Raw genomic sequence first — 18,229 nt, forward strand, 5'->3', positions numbered from 1 at the left:
CAGATGGTGTCTTGTGCATATGATAGGGACTTGCCGTTATCATTCCTGGCAACGTACGCTCCTTGGCCTCTAGTGGTTATCGCCGCGCTCTGTGGTTTGAAAAGCGCTAGTTCGACGTCCCACGGGAGAATCTGTTCCTGTCGTTTCCTTTTTTTTTTTGCAATCTGTTAGTATATATTTTACAATGTCATATCCGCGACGGAATTATGTCAAAGAAGCCATGGTAGACCCCGGCATCAAACATTTTCGCGTTCAAAATTTCTGTTTTGATTGGTGTGATTCCAATCCTGCATTAAATGAAGCTCTACTACTGTGCGACCTCATAAAGTGCCTATACACCGCGGGCATAGCGATTTTCTTTCGTAGAGATCCGACAGCTCCATTTACTAAACTGTCCATGACGTCAATGTTTGATGTAAGTATGTGTGGTTTCTCCGGCTTGCGTGGAATCTCATTAAGGAGATTCGCGAACTCGGTGGGTGACATGTGCGCCAATTTTTGCTGCGCCTTATCGACTTCCTGCTTGTTACGGCAGTTTAAGTTCGCGTCGTCTGCAGCGAGGTTGGTTGCCCCTTTAGATGTTTAAACGAAGGCGCTGTTGCGAGATGGAATCACCAGCTTTGACGAGGTGGTGCGCCCTCGCTCACGTGGCGTTGGGGTCGGCCGCATGCGTCCGGACCATTTTTAGCCATTTTATGTTAGTTACTGCGACTACGTCTTTGGCTACTGCCGTTAATTATAATGCAGTAAGCTTATTTAAACTTGGTATTGAATGTTGTTGGCCTTTTTTCAGGCTTTTGTCGAGCGCATGATGCTGACCCACACGAGATCTACAGTTGGATGACAAGCCGGTCTCCCAAAACACTGAACTGCAAAGAATGAAAGATGCGAACAGAGAGCCAGGGAGAAAAATAAAGTGAAACAAAGGCCGCCCAACTCCGCTCTTGCTGCAGGCTTGGCACGACTTGTGGGAAGTTGCCTTTTTTTTTTCTATGCAGCATTCCTGCCATAGGTGCTATGAGGTAAAAAGCGCTTACCGTTCACCGCGGAAAACCACACCAAACACATAGTGTCCTGTGTAGGCGACGTAATCCTGCGTGGCCTCATGAAACAGTACACTGCTCGCGCTCCTGTTGTACGAAGTCACCACCGCTTCTTCGTCATGAAGCTGCAACAATCAATCAATCAACTGACCTGCCCACAAAAAGTCGTACGGTATTCCACGAGCCTTCGCAGAACAATACTAACTTTATTTTTTTATTCATTTATAAAATACTGCAGGCCCAAACAGGGACCCAAGCAGGAAGGGCAAAAGGACACAAACAAAGCAAATAAATGCTGAGAAATTGCATACTCAGCAAAAAAATAACACTGGCATGTGTACAAAAGAAACTGCAGCAAAAAATAAGGCAAAAACTACATAGTTTCTTTAAAAGTGGTACGTCAAGGTGAAGCAACAAAAGTAGAAACGTCAAACAAAAAGTTCTCACACACTGAAATAAGACCATGTGGTAAAAGCACGTCAGACATATATACACAAAGAGGCATGAGATAAGGCAAGTGACATTCGCTTTTTAAACTAAGGATCAAGGAACAGAAGTGTAACATATAATGAAGCTATAAAAAGTGGTACATCATGGTCAGAAGTTCAAATAGTAACATGTTCTAAGAAATCGTCGTTATGTAAGGGTGGAAATGGTAGATTGTTCCAGTCGGTGATAGTTCTTGGGAACAAGGAATATTTGAAAATATTAGTGCATGTCCGATAGGGTGCTAGAGAGTCAGCATGACGATGCTGTGTTGTTCGATCAGTAAGCGACAACAAATAAGGACTTAGGTTTATGGCAAAGAGTTTATTTTGCAGTGCAAACAGGAATTTTAGTCTGTATTTTTCTGCGCAGGAGTAGTGTTTGAATACTATTCTGCATTATTAAACTAGAGGAAGAGTCACTATTACGATATTTAGAATAAATGAACCTGACAGCTTTACGCTGAATTATTTTCAGTCTATCGATATTAATTTTTGTATACGGATCCCAGACAATGCTGGCGTATTCCAGTTTAGGCCGAATTAGTGATGTATAAGCCGTTAACCTTGTACTAGAGGGTGCATCCATTAGTTTATGTCTGAGAAAACGAAGTTTTCTGAACGAAGAGTTGCATATGTAGGTAATGTGCATATTGCAATTAAGGTTATTAGTTATTGCGATTCCCAGTTCCTTGTACTCCTTCACTTCTGCAAGCATTTCGAAACCCAGCTTGTACCCAAAAGCAGGTTTTTTTTAATTTCTTTCTAGTTATTGACATATACACTGTTTTACTGAAATTTAACTGCATGCTCGACCGATCACACCAAAAAAGAATATTTTAAAAATTATTGTTGAGCGATACTTGATCTTCATGGCTTTTAATTTTAATATAAAGTACACAATAATCCGCAAATAACTTAATTTGAATAGGGGAATGAATTTCGTTGGTTATGTCATTAATGAATATCAAGAATAATAAGGGGCCAAGGACACTGCCCTGAGGCACACCAGATGAGACTGGTAGCTTCTCAGATGAGTGGCCATTAACAGAAACGACCTGACTGCGGTTGGTCAGATAGGTAGCCACCCAATGAACTAAATAGGCAGGAAGATAAATCGATTCTAGTTTAGTAATCAGCTTGCTATGTAATACAAGATCGAACGCTTTCTTGAAATCTAGAAATATTACATCAACCTGGCCTGACCCATCAAGAACACTAGCAAAATCATGAACAACTGTTGTTTACTGTGTGATAGTAGAGAAACCTTTGCGAAAGCCATGTTGACAGGACGATAGTATGCAGTTATCCTCTAAATACTTAATTTCCTTAGCTATGATATGTCCAAGTAGTTTGCAACATGGCGAAGTTAGTCATATAGGGCGATAATTTTTTACTAGTATGGGGTCACCTTTTTTTAGTACGGGTACAACACGTGCCAAAAGCCAATCATTAGGCAGTGTAGCTGAAGACAGGGACATTTGAAATATACGAGCTATGAAAGGTGCTAACGCTTCTGCATATCTTTTCAGATAAACATTAGGTATATCATCTGCACCTGAGGATGATTTAGTTTTCAAGTTAAGTAGCATAAAAACGACACCTGGCATTGATACAACATCGGGAGCAGGGAAGTATGGCCTACGGTTATGAAGTGTAGCAGCATTAATACTCGAAAAAACACTGTGGAAGTATTCATTAAAATATTGCGCAATGTTGTGCCTTTCGTTAATAATGATTCCCTCGTATACAATGTGGCTAATTTCCTGGTTCTCTTTTCTTAGAAAGCCCCAAAATTATTGTGGCGCGGAGTGAATAAACTCTGGTGGCGTATGCTGGAAGCACCAACGCTTAGCATGGCTCACTTTTAGATTTAACTTATCTTGCATTTGTTGAAAAACTTCACGTGAAGCACACCGCCGTCTTAAGCGCTTAACTCTTCTTTTAAGTTGCAAGATATCTCTTGTCATCCAGGGAGTAGCTTGAGATTTACGTTTAAGTTTGCTCGGGATAAAATTGTTGAGGCAATGATTGATAATTTCTTTAAAACGGTTCCAAAGTGCAGTAATATCATGGCCTTGGAAACTGTCAAGACATACTTTGAGATAATCTAAAACACTTCCATCATTGGTTCTAGAATAATCTTTAATAGTGATTGTGATTTTTATTGACGTCACACGGTTTCAATAAGCACGTGAAATACACGAGTTTATGGTCCGAAATGCCAGATTAAACAGAGGCAGAAAATTTTTCAATTGATCGACTTACAAAAATAAGATCGAGAATCGTTGCTGACGTATCGTGAATACGTGTCGGTTTTTTTTTTTTGACAACTTGCTGCAAGTTATGATAAACATGAACTGCGTAGGTAGTTCACGTGCAAGTTGGATTCGACAAAGAAGGACGAGTTCTCCCAATCAATGCCTGGGAGATTAAAATCACCTATAAGCATCACATTGGTACCTTTAAAGGATGCAATATGTTCGCAAAGGCCAGAAAGAAATTGAGTTGGTGAGTTAGGGGCTCGGTACACCGTAAACAACAAAAATGATTTACCCCAGCAAGTAAGTTTCAATGATACAGTTTCCAAGTTATTCGCTTGACGTAAGAGAACAGCAGATCTGTTTTCTTTAACCAAAACAGCAACTCCGCCCCCCTTCGAAGACCTATCGCGACGAAAGGTCTGATAAGATGGAGGGAAAACAACTGTGTCATCAATATCGTCATGCAGCCACGTTTCAGTTAAAACAACTACGTGAGGACTGTAACTTAAGATATTTTATTCAAGATTCTCAGACTTGTTAACAATGCTTCGAGCATTAATGTTTAGGCCACGCAATTCTTTAGGTGCTAAGGGTGCGCGTCAGTCATTCCTCGAAGTGCCCTGGTCAACTTGAATTTGGATTCTCGAGTTTTACTGTTCATCCCAAAGGAAAGCTTATTTTCCACTCGAAGTTTGTCATTAATTAAGGTAACTTTTTTCCCTGCTCTTTCTCAGTCCTTGCGCTGTTCCATAGGTGTCTTCTCTTTATCGGTGTATTTCGGGAATAGTCCTTCTGGATCGATATACTGGAGCCTTCCATTTATAAGCATTCTTCAGTACAAGCCGCTTTTCGTTACAGTCTTCAAAATATACTATGACTAGTCTTTGTTTGCCCCTCCCAAGTCGATGTATTCTACCGATGGATTTAGAATGAATGCCAATCTTTGCAGCGAACGTTTCATCGAGAAGTTTACTTGCCTGCTCCTATTCTCAAGGTCAGTCAGTTTTGCTTCCAGATATTTAACAGTTCGTTCGAGGTCATCAACACGAGAAACCCTGTTTTCTAGCTCAGAAAACCTGACTCCAAGATCAGCCACCAGTCTTTTCATGCTATCTTGTTGTTTCCTAAGCGCCGCTATCTCCTTAGTCAAATTACTTTGCCCTGATAATAATTGCTTGAGCATGGATACAACAGAGCAGTTACTGCCGCTGGAGGGGCCGGGATTTAACTCAACATCCCCGCACAGCGCGAGCAAGCACACATAAAACAAATTTTTGACAAAAGCGATGCACTGTTGGGGGCACGGCAAGACCACAAGACCACAACAATTACTCTTAATTGTACAATAGTAGTCACTGACCTGCATGAAGCAAAGGAAAGGCTTATGAATTCACATGCTCGTTGATGGTCTGCCGTGCCCACAAAAACTGAAGGCCTAGGGGTGATTCCTTATAAAAGAGCGTGCCGACATCACGTGATGAACAAGTGGCGCCTCAGGAAGAGAGTCGTGTTGGAGCAAAGCGGCGTCATCACAAAGCAACGTAGGCTGCACCAGCGTCCCAGAAGAAACCGATGCGATTAGGGGCCACCCTTCATAGTTAGCCAGATGTGGCCGGCACAATCCCGTGTAGATAGCTGGATGCGACTGCACAGTAGATGCGGCTAGACCAATGCATACCTGCATGAAGCAAAGGAAAGGCTTATGAATACACATGCTTGTTGACGGTCTGCCGTGCCCACCAATAATAACCTAAATACATGCAGTCTCTGTCTATATAAACAAAGAAAAAAAGAAGGGCATGAGTGATACGAAGAAAACTAAAAAAAACGGCAGCATATACCACAAAGCAAATAGAAAGCCAGTGGTAATTAAAATCATGTACAACATTGCGGAAAGCAGGCTACACATAGAGCAACGTATATGTGACACATCCAAAGTAACTTATAATAATAATAATAATAATAATAACAATAATAATGTACAACAACCTCGGAAAAGAGCAGCATTTCGAGATAGGTAACAGTGCACTTCAAGTTGTAAAGACTATGTCTACTTAGGGCAGGTAATAACCGCGGAGCCAAACCAAGAGATTGAAATGACTAGAAGAATAAGAATGGCGTGGAGCACATTTGGCAAGCACTCTCAAATTATGACAGGTAGATTGCCACTATCCCTCAAGAGGAACGTATATAACAGCTGTATCTTGCCGGTACTTAGCTGCAGAACAGAAACCTGGAGACTTACAAAGAGGGTTCAGGTTAAATTGAGGACGACGCAGCGAGCAATGGGAAGAAAAATGGTAGGTGTAACCTTAAGAGACAAGAAGAAAGCAGAGTGGATTAGGCAACAAACGGGGGTTAAGGATATCATAGTTGAAATCAAGAAGAGGAAATGGACATGGGCCGGGCATGTAGCGCGTAGAGAGGATAACCGCTGGTCATTAAGGGTAACTAACTGGATTCCCAGAGAAGGCAAGTGGGTTTGGGGGAGACAGAAGGTTAGGTGGGCCGATGATATTAAGAAGTTTGCGGGTATAAATTGGCAGCAGCAAGCACACAATCGCGTTAACTGGCGGAACATGGGAGAGGCCTTTGTCCTGCAGTGGACGTAGTCAGGCTGATGATGATGATGATGATGATGACGACGACGACGACTGTGTCACACGCACACAGAACCAGAGAGCCATAAGAGGGGAGATGAAGAGAATCTGAACCCTCTACGCCACGAAATGTTTTCGTAATTTAACTTTTCAGGGTATACTAAAATATTTACACGCATTCACAGCGACCACCAGTTTCCAAAGTTAGGCGTTCTGCTGAACACCCCACCCCCTAAAAAAAAAAAAGTCGCATATCCATGGGGTGACTGATGGAGAGTGGGGCGAAGCATCCGTCCGTCCATTCGTTCTTGCTTCCGTCCGTCCATGCGTCCGTCTGTGTGACCGTCCGTGTGTCCATCCGCCCGTCCGTGTGTGCGGTTGTTCGTGCGTCCGAACGTCCATCCGTGCATCCGCCCCTGCGTCCGTTCATGCATCCATTCGTCCGTACAGCCATCCATGCGTCCGTCCGTACATCTGTCTGTGTGCCCGTTCGTCCATCTATTCAACACTCCAAGTACCACCATCTCACATTCTTTCATCATATATTTTCCATATATAAGCACCGCAATTCAGCGGACATTGCAAGGACTAAACGAGAGGTGGCCCACTCACACTTTCTTACGGCTTGCGCTTCGTGTCTACTTCCCACCTTTAACCACCTCAAGTTCATGGTATATACTAGTTCACTGTATTCATGGCACTGCGGCCCAACGCTCGCTAAACCTTTCTAAAACCAAGGAGGTTACGCCCAGCGAGTATAACGTAGCAACACTTTTTTGTCAGATAGTGCTCAATGTACATGCCAATGGCAGCTAATGTGGAATGAGAGACAGGGGAATTCTAATGTGGAATGAGAGACAGGGGAATTCTAATGTGGAATGAGAGACAGGGGAATTCGGCTTTTAGTTAACGCACACGCTGCGAATATTTTATTGTTCAACAACGCACAGGATAAATCTCCCACCAGCACCACCTTGCAGGTCAAAACGTAAGACTAGTTACACACTACGATTACGAGTACTTCAAGGGACGAACGGGAGCCGCTTTAAGGAGCTTCGCCCCTGAAAAAAATCCTGGGTGGGCCTGCGCCAATAGTTTACAGTTGTCGAAGCTGAATATATCGTGTCTATACAAATGCGCACTGTAGATTTTACCTTTTTGACGATATAAGGTCTAGAAACTAGTTCAAGTCTAACGTAGTCGGACAAGAAATGCACCACCTAAAAATAGTAGCTGTGCTAAGGGGCATTGCATATATATATATATATATATATATATTGTAAGCACAACATTGACAACGTCAATATTGTGCTGATTAATATGTATATAGATATATACATGATATCCATGTATGATATCTATGATATCAACATAAATATCACATAATATCTATGTATATCAACGCCGACCACACCAACTGGGATACCACCCTGCCATTCGTGACTTTTGCGTACAATACCGCTACGCAGCGCACCACAGGCCATTCCCCATTCTTTCTCGTCTATGGCCGTCAACCAACATCTCCGCTCGACATCTCCTTTTTTGACGTCCCTGTGAACTCGTCATCGTCATCGAGGAAGCACTTGATCTCTCGCCTGGCCGATTGTCGCCGACGCGCCCACCTCAATACAGAGGCAAGCCAACAAATGGGGAGACTCGCTACGATGGCGTCCACCGCGTAGTTCACTTCAATACTGGAGACGAAGATACTGTTGTGGACCCCAACGCGGGTTCCCGGCCTGTGTGATAAGTTTCACTCACGTTTCATCGGCCCCTACACTATAGTCGAGCAGACGTCTCCTGTTAACTATCGAGTAACCCCTGTTGTCATGCCTTCCGACGGCCGTTTTCGTGGTACGGAGGTTGTTCACGTGTCGCGCTTAAAACCATTCGTGCGCCGTACACCACCGTCATAAACAGCGGCCTAATTGGCCGCTTCCGCGCGAGGGGAAGCACAATATTGGCCGCTTCCGCGCGAGTGTAAGCACAATATTGACAACGTTTGACCTTCATCTTCTTCATCTGTATACCGGGTGTTCAAAATTAAGCTTTATGATTTTTTTAAAATTAGGCGCTCGAAGGCACGTGAGAACCACTTGTGCAAATAAGTTAAGCGGCCAGGGGGACAGAAAGTTAGATGATAATTATCGCTGTCAGCAGCCCAATTAACTAAAATTTAATAATTAACTTTTTACTGGCTGCGGTAAGTTGGCATGTTTATATTGAAAAAATGTAGGCAGTGGTGTTTGTACACAGTTTCAGTTGGAAGATTTTTTCTAGCACGCCTGTGTTCCGAGATATCCGGCTCCAAAGTTTAATTGTCTTTCGCACGATTACGCATGCAAGAGGGTGAGGGTCCGCGCAAAGCTCCTCCCTAAAGTGACGCATCTGTTGCGTGTGGTGTTTAGTGTGTGAAGAGGGTGGAAGCGTAGGCATAGGTGATAGCAATTACCCTTGCCCTCTTCGGCCGTCGAAATCAAAAATCGAAGAACGCTTGCAACCAGTGTCGTAACACGCAACTGCAGAGCATCTAACGATAGTGGCAGATACCATGCCGAGATAATGGTGCGAGCGGAGAATCTGGATGCCAGTGCGCGTGCGTAATAATCACTAGAGAAGCATGCGTGGTCGTTGCCTGGGCTACGCGAATAGCGTGACTGCTGATGTCCGAGTACTGTAACTTTTATTGAAACAAGAGCAACAACTCCACCAATAATAACTGAAACAGTTTTATCCTTGCTAACGCATATTTCCTGCTGCTACATAAGCATATTTCGGTCATGCACAAATCTCATCGAAACTCTTCACCTCTCAAGACGTCAATGCCCCAAAAAGTGTTCAAAATGCCTGCCTTCGGCAGCAACGCAAAGCATGAACCGCTGTCGCGTCGACTCGATGACTCGGCGCAGTACTTCTGCAGGAATACTCGCACAGGCAGATGTTATCCTGTCCTTCATGTCATTAACATCGCTGGGCTCTGTTACGTAAACTCGATCTTTAACGTAGCCCCAAAGGAAAAAGTCGAGCGGAGAAAGGTCAGGTGATCTTGGTGGCCAAAACATCGCTCCTGCGCGCCCAATCCACTGTTGTGGAAAACGTCTGTCCAACCAGTTCTTCGCCCTGGTAGAAAAATGTGGTGGTGCTCCATCGTGCTGAAACCATACTTGGCGCAGGTCATTCAGGGAAAGACTGCAGACAAGATCATCAATGACAACACCTAATATTTCTTCTGTGTACATCTTTCCGTTCAAGTTGTCCTCAAAAAAGTGAGGTCCGATGATCCTGTCCCCGAGTATGCCGCACCACACATTCACACTCCAGCGAACTTGATGCTTGTGCTGCCTCAGCCAGTGTGGGTTTTCTTGTGCCCAATAATGGGCGTTGTGAAGATTAACACTTCCATTTCGGCAAAACCGAGCTTCATCAGTCCAAATTATTCTGTGCAAAAAGTCATTTTCTTGATCAGTTTTGATGAGGCCCCAATTGCAGAAGTCAACTCGCCTTTCAAAGTCCGCCTCATTTAGGTCCTGATGAAGGTAAACGTGATATGGATGGAACTTGTGCTTTCTTAAAACATTTGTGACTGTTCCGATGCTGCGACCGCACTGATCGGCAATCTGTCGGATGCTGAGCTCTGGCATCGAGGTTACGCACGCGACAACGTCGATTTCAAAGTCTTCATCGACGATTGCCTTCCTGGTCCGTCTCGGAAGGTGGACAGAGCCTGTTGTGCAGAAGCGTCGAAACAGGTTTGTGAAAGTGGGCCTTGTTGGAAGGGGACGGTGTGGGTGGCGAGACGCGTAAAGCTCCATTGCTAACGAAGCGTTGCCATTCATTTCAGCCATTGCAAGCACCACGTCTACTTTTACTTTGGTAGAATACCTCACGCCAGAAGCAGCCATATTAGCTCGAAAGGACTCCACGTGGATTTCCTTGGTAGACCTTCAATGCAGAGACGCTGTGCTCTAACCGGAGGCACCCTAGTGCAGGACGGTCCTGCTAACGCGTTCACAAGAAGATGTCTCAGTGTGATCTAAAGTCACGAAAAAACGTCGCGAAAAATGGTCTCCTGTTATCGCGTTCATCAGGATCATGCGTAAGGCTCATGGCGCACCGCGCTGTCACATTTTGATTTCGCCGGCCGAAGAGGGCAAGGGTAATTGCTATCACCTATGCCTACGCTTCCACCCTCTTCACACACTAAACACCACACGCAACAGATGCGTCACTTTAGGGAGGAGCTTTGCGCGGACCCTCACCCTCTTGCATGCGTAATCGTGCGAAAGACAATTAAACTTTGGAGCCGGATATCTCGGAACACAGGCGTGCTAGAAAAAATCTTCCAACTGAAACTGTGTACAAACACCACTGCCTACATTTTTTCAATATAAACATGCCAACTTACCGCAGCCAGTAAAAAGTTAATTATTAAATTTTAGTTAATTGGGCTGCTGACAGCGATAATTATCATCTAACTTTCTGTCCCCCTGGCCGCTTAACTTATTTGCACAAGTGGTTCTCACGTGCCTTCGAGCGCCTAATTTTAAAAAAATCATAAAGCTTAATTTTGAACACCCGGTATAATCATCATCACGAGAAACGTCGTCTTCGTTCGAAGGGTTGATCAGGCGATTCGACCTAATAAACGCCGTCGAGACTCCAACGCTGCTACTGTCTTACAATATATATATATATATATATATATATATATATATATATATATATATATATATATATATATATATATATATATATATATATATATATATATATATATATATATATATATATATATAACAGACAATGAATTGGCATTAGTGTCTGTTAGATCTCATTATTATTGTGTCAAACCACGAAAAACGAGCCCTTAAGTATACACTTCTTTGCCTTATATATATATATATATATATATATAAATATATATATATATATATATATATATATATATATATATATATATATATATATATATATATATATGTGTGTGTGTGTGTGTGTGTGTGTGTGTGTGTGTGTGTGTGTGTGTGTGTGTGTGTGTGTGTGTGTGTGTGTGTGTGTGTGTGTGTGTGTGTGTGTGTGTGTGTGTGTGTGTGTGTGTGTGTGTGTGTGTGTGTGTGTGTGTGTGTGTGTGTGTGTGTGTGTGTGTGTGTGTTTACCGTGTACATATACAAGGAAGGTAAATTTCTCAAAACAAGATGCACCACTTCCTGCCTTCACTTTTGACACTAAATAATACAACTACGCGTGTAACACAAAACATCATCATAAATTTGCTCGCTTGCAATGGCGTTACGCCAATATAATATTTGGTAAGCAGCACAATTTAGGCTGTCGATGCAAGATGAGAACTGGTTACAACGAATTTACGCTGATTAACAGACGGGTTATATATACAATTGGCACTTCTTAATATATCTGTGTGTTGTTTTTAAAAAGTTTTATATGTAATAACCCTTTCGGGAAGTAATAATTATTATATTCCGCAAAACTGACATGATAAAGCCGAGTCGTCACCGATTAATGTTGTGACAACGTTACTCGCGTTTCTCGTGAAACAATCGAGCGCCTGTAGGCTCATATGAAGAACACTGTGCTCTAAATATTGTAGAGACTGCCGACAAAACGAGCGTATGATTAAATCACGGTTTTGATACTTCTCCTCTCTTTGTAGTTTGCCAGTAGACACGTATGATGTAGCGCAGCTCAAAGCGCTGCTTGAGTGAGAAGCTACGCGCTACTGTCACCCGCTACTGTCACCCGCCGGAGAATCAGCCGAGATGTGGCGTGGCGACTGTTACGACCGGCCCTAGGGAACCAAGCAAGAAGAGTTTGGGGGAGAACCGGTTCTTGACCAACGGGGTCGTCCACCCCCACCTCCCTAATCAGGCTCCTTCTCTCACCGGGAGAACTCCGGAATCTGCTGTGCGTTCGTGACCATGTTTGGTGACATTTTAGGGCGCCGTGACCATATATGGACATCGTGTTAGGTTGTGCCACTCCATGTGTTGTGAGAGGTGTTTCCCCCTCCCTCGTGGCCGAGGTGCCGGGGACACCGTATTGGCTGACGATGCGGACAGTGCGCCCAGTGTCGGCAACGCGGCGCTATAAAATGCCGAAGACGTTTTGTATCTCTCGCTCTTCTCTCCTTGGATCAGTTGATCACTTCTCCACATGTAAATAAATCTCTGTCGTTTGTTCGGGCGCTTCTTTCTCGCTGAATTGTTGGACGATGGATCCTGCGACGGGGCCAGCTACCGAAAACAAGACCGGCAGGACCCGGAGTCCCAACACCACCTCGTTCACTCCTCTTAGCCTGCATTCCATTGGGATTCGAGTGAAAACAAAGAATGATAACATGCCAATGCATAATCTGACGCTCACCGCATATGATACTCAAAACGTTGTTGGAAAGGGAATTCGATGTTTACATGGGAGAAAAACTGTGTGAATGAAATTAACAGGGTATTTTCGATTTTTTAGATAAATATTAAAATTCGAAATTTTGCCTAAACGGCGATTTCATTCCCGACACCGTTCACCCTAATCTGAAAAGATACTTTGGTGGAGTCACTCTCAGAATGCTTTTCTGACACGACAGCCTTCGGATTCAGCCTTCTGTCTGCCCTCTTGATCCTACTTTTTCATTAAGGAAACCATGCTGGATCCGTTAATACGGGGAACAAGACACCTTTTCCTTGTTCGGCCTATAACTTCTTTGACACATCGGCAGAATACACGTACTTTCTTTGCATTGCCGCTTAGCTTTCAACATCTCAGGGTTTTGCAGTGTACATATGGCGCCATCGAACTTCACAGTAAATCAGATTGCAGCTGTCACGCACTGATTTTAAACGTGGCGAGGCTCCCGCAGCAACAGGACGAGAGGAATTTCGCGGATTCGTGCACCCTCTCGACACGCAGCGCTTCTTGTGGCACCTGAGTGCATTCATCACAGGCGCGGCCACCTTCTCTCGTACGGAATGCGTGCGCTCAGCACACTAGGCAGTATATTTCTAGACACTGTATCGGAGCTAGAGTGTACTAGAAGTGTTGAGTGGTGTGACCGCGCCTCGCCGCCAGATCCCTTCCGCGTTGCCCGCAGCAGCGACGCTGCAGTCGAATAGTACTGAAAAAGCCGCGCGCCGCGTGCAGGAACTGCTATGCTCTTCGGCTCCTCCGTCGCGATTTCTTGATCCAGATTTCTTCGCACCTGCCCATCATTCATGTCTAGCACATGATGCCTCGGCCCTTGAAGTATGACACGCCCATCTACTGAATTTGAGCTCCATAAAAGCCCTTGTGAGAGATCGAAAATAATTCAGAAAGAGTGTGTCTTATACTCATTTTTCTCTCTGAAGTCTTTCTTCGTCAGTTAGGCGTCTACAGTATTTAGAATAACTGGGCTGATTCATTGGAAGCTAGCTGTGCTCAGAAAGCTGTGAGATTAAAAAACACCGTGTCACACGCACGCAGAACCAGAAAGCCACAAGGAAAGTGGAGAGGGGAAGAGAATCTGAACCCCCTACACCACGAAATGTTTTCGTAATTTACCTTTACAGGGTATACTAAAATATTTACACGCATTCACAGCGACCACCAAGTGCCAAAGTTAGGCGTTCTGCTGCACACCACACCCCCTGAAAAAAAAAAGAAATCCTATAGGTCATGTGCAATCCGTACAGAGTATCACCGAAGGAGTGAGAGATCATAAAGAGCCAAGTGAAAGAGATGCTGTAGGACGATGTCATACAGCCATCCAATAGTCCGTGGGCGGCGCCTGTAGTCCTTGTGAGGAAAAAGGACAACACGCTGAGATTCTGCGTTGATTACAGAAAGCTGAACAGCGTGACCAAGCGGGATGTCTACCCTTTGCCACGTATTGATGATACGTTGGATCGGCTACGGCATGCAAGGTATTTCTCTTCATTGGATTTAAAAAGCTGTTATTGGCAAATTGAAGTGGACGAAAGGGACCGTGAAAAGACTGCTTTCGTAACCCCGGATGGTCTATATGAGTTTAAAGATATCCCATTCGGCCTCTGTTGTGCGCCTGCAACATTCCAGCGCATGATGGACAGCGTCCTTTCAGACGTCCAATGGCAGTCGTGCTTAGTCTACTTGGACGACGTTGTGGTGTCATCAGCAACGTTTGAGCAGCATGTAGGGCGACTACGTTCAGTACTTCAGGCTATCCATGCAGCCGGCTTGGCGATTAAACCGGAAAAATGCCAGTTTGGATTCGAGAAGCTTCGTTTCCTCGGTCATGTAATCATCACTCAAGGTGTTGGCCCGGACCCGGAGAAGACTGCGGCCGTGGGGCTGTTTCTCAAGCCAAAAGACAAGAAGGAGGTACGCCGATTTTTGGGTTTATGTGCTTACTACAGGCGGTTTGTGAAAAATTTTGCGAAAATTGCCGAACCTCTAACAAGACTCACGAAAGAGGACGTGCCATTTATTTGGTGCACCCAACAAGAAAGTACTTTCAACGAACTAAAGAAACGTTTGCAAGCCCCACCTATACTGGTCCACTTCGACGAAGCCGCAGATACGGAAGTTCATACAGATGCCATCAATCTTGACGTAGGTGCGGTCCTGGTGCAATGGCAAAATAGACAAGAGAAACTGATAGCATATGCTAGCCGTACCCTCTCAAAAGCGTAAAGAAACTACTCGGCAACCGAAAAAGAGTGCTTGGCAGTCATATGGGCGATCAGAAAGTTCAGGCCAAAGCTCTACGGCAGGCCATTCCGTGCCGTCAGCGACTGCCACTCACTTTGTTGGTTGGCGAGCTTAAAAGACCCATCGGGACGCCTTGTGAGATAGAGTCTGAGGCTCCAAGAATATGACATTACGGTCGCATATATGTATGGCAGAAAGCATGATGATGCTGACTGCTTATCACGTTCACCAGTCGACCCGACTCTTTCAGAAGAAGAGGACTTCCCACTCCTTTGTGTGATAAAAACCTCAGAAATCGCCGAACATCAACGGGCCGACATGGAGCTGCTCCCATCAATAAAGTATCTCGAAGGGCACGACGAACAAGTTCCTCGCGTATTTAGGAGAGGGTTATCCTCATTCTGCCTCCGAGATAATGCACTTTACAAGAGAAATTTCGAACACAACAAGGAGAAGTTCTTACTCGTTGTACCATCAGCCATGAGGCATGAAGTCTTAGAAGCCTGTCATGATGAACCATCTGCGGGTCACTTTAGCGCGAGTCGAACATTCGCCAAAATTCATCATAAACATTACTGACCCAAGTTGCTAGCGTCCTTGAAGCATTACGTAAGGCATGTCGCGAGTATCAAAGGCGCAAAACACCACCCCTCAAGACAGCCGGCCTACTTCAGCCTATAGAGCAACCTGTGACTCCATTTCAACAGGTTGGAATGGACTTCCTCGGACCATTTCCAATGTCGGCATCAGGAAAAAGGTGGATAATAGTTGCTACTGACTATTTGACACGATATGCTAAAACCAGCTCCCTTGAGCGTGGAACGGCAACGGAAGTCGCGAAGTTTTTCGTTCAGAATCTTGTTCTTCGCCATGGAGTCCCACTCGTCGTGATTACCGATCGAGGAGCAGCGTTCACGGCTGATTTGATGCAGTCCTTAACGACAATCGCTAACACCTGTCATAGGAAGACCACTGCATACCATTCCCAAACCAACGGGTTGACAGAACGCCTGAACCGCACCATCGCTGACATGCTGTCGATGTACGTTGACATTGAGCATAAATTGTGGGACGAAATCTTGCCATACGCAACCTTCACCTACAATACGGCCGTGCAGGAGACCATCCGCGTCACACCATTTCAGCTGGTCTACGGTCGCACTGTCACTACGACTCTCGACGCCATGTTGCCAGTAGACAACGACAATTACGAGCCATATGAACTTGATGACTTTCTGCAAAGGGCTGAAGAAGCACGCCAGTTGGCACGACACCTAATACATCAACAGAAAAACATGGACGCAAGCCACTACAACCTGCGCCGCAGAAAAGTTCAGTACAACCCAGGCGAGCGAGTGTTGATATGGACACCAATCCGACGCCGCGGCCTATCACAAAAGCTCCTTTGTCGATACTTTGGCCCCTATAAGGTTCTCCAACAAATTAGTGACCTATACCACGAAGTCATCGCCGATAGACACATCCGTTCAAAGCGGCAAAACAGCGCAGAAGTCGTACACGTCGTTTGTATGAAGCCCTATTATGAGACGGAATGAAAAAGCTCCCTTTTTCTGTTTGCCTCCCTCCATCGCGCATCGGGACGATGCGTATTTCGAAGGGGGACTAATGCCACAGAGACTAATTACACTATCCGATATTATGAAGAATCAGCGTCGTCAGTATTGTGCGCACTCCTGCTTGTGGCCGCACGACTCATGCCTCTTGTTCACGGGCACGAGTCAGTGTAGGTTGGAGCTGCGAAGAAGAAGAAGGTGCGTTGGCGGATGAACAGTTTTTGCTTTGGAACGCTCTAGCGGACTTTTCCAATTTTCGCACATAATTTTCAGGGCACAAGTTCGCCCATAATAAACTAGTTTTTGGTGTTTCTTCTCTTGCACCCGTTACAATATTGCGTGCGTTAAGGACATTCTTTCTATTACATGAAGAAATGTAAATATAAGACCTCGTTTTTTTTTTATACACAATATTCCTGAGAACTTCTACTATATATGAACGTCTAGCTCCATCGGCCGGACAAACGCAAATGACCGTTCGAAAGGGATCTTCGGGACAACGGAAAAAGCTGAATAGAATTATATATCAAATATACGCGTGAAAAGTTTGACAGGTCCCGCTTCTTGTGGGAATTTTCTTCGTGCAAAGCAGCCTACGCTGTAATTTTTGCGTTTGAGAGGATTAACATGCTTTTGTAAGTGCGCAGTAGCAGGCTTTGGTTCGCCAAGAAATGCCCCGTATATAAAACAAGCAATAATACATGGTGTTTTACTTGACAAAATCATAGTATATATATTCATGAGGCGCCCGCAGTAGAGGGCTTCGGATATCTCCACCATGTGGTGTTCTCTGGCGTGCGCTGACATCGCACAGTACATCGAAGTGCGACTGCCACCACCGCCGCTGCATAGGATTGAAACCGCGACATTGGGGTTATCAGCCGATCACTGTAACCACTGCGCCACCACGGTGAGCAAGCAAAGAAGATCAAAACAGCTCAGAATTATCATTGTATGGTTTAGCAGCTAAAAAATATTCGGTAGATGTTCAGCGGCGAGGGCGCCCAGCTTTGTATTGGCCTATACGTATATAATCGGCATAAGCCCAAAATAGCCTTTGGCTTCCATTTCGAACATTCAGATATTTGAGTTAATCCTAGCAGTCTCTCAAGGCACAAGTTAGCCTAAGTAATATGCATGGCACATTCGAAACAGTATACGTCGAAATGGCGGTTCCTGCCGTGCCTACGCACAGTACGCTGAGATTAATGGGCAACGTGCAAGGGAGTGGGCCGTTTACACGCGCCGTGCAGATGGGGCGACGACATTGAGGCGAGTGGTGGAGGTTGCCAGATTAGCTAACCTAGCAATGCTGATTAGAGGTATGAACGCCGTAGCGTATGAAGGAGGCAATAGCACGCTAAAGAAGTGGTGTTGGGGCGGGGGAGTTTTGAAGCATGTGGGGGGAGGGGCTGAAGGTCTTTGTTTTTCCTACACAAAATGCGCGGTGATAGGCAAGTGGTAGAGCGCCCACTTGTGCCGCAAGGTTCCTGCGAGTTTTGGTTGCAGTCTTTCCTAACCACAAACCACTTCACTCCAGAGGGACGTAGAGTTTCTAATTGCACGGTGAAGGACAGGGGCCCG

This window comes from Rhipicephalus microplus, chromosome X (genome assembly GCF_043290135.1).
Source record: "Rhipicephalus microplus isolate Deutch F79 chromosome X, USDA_Rmic, whole genome shotgun sequence".
Taxonomy (NCBI): domain Eukaryota; kingdom Metazoa; phylum Arthropoda; class Arachnida; order Ixodida; family Ixodidae; genus Rhipicephalus; species Rhipicephalus microplus.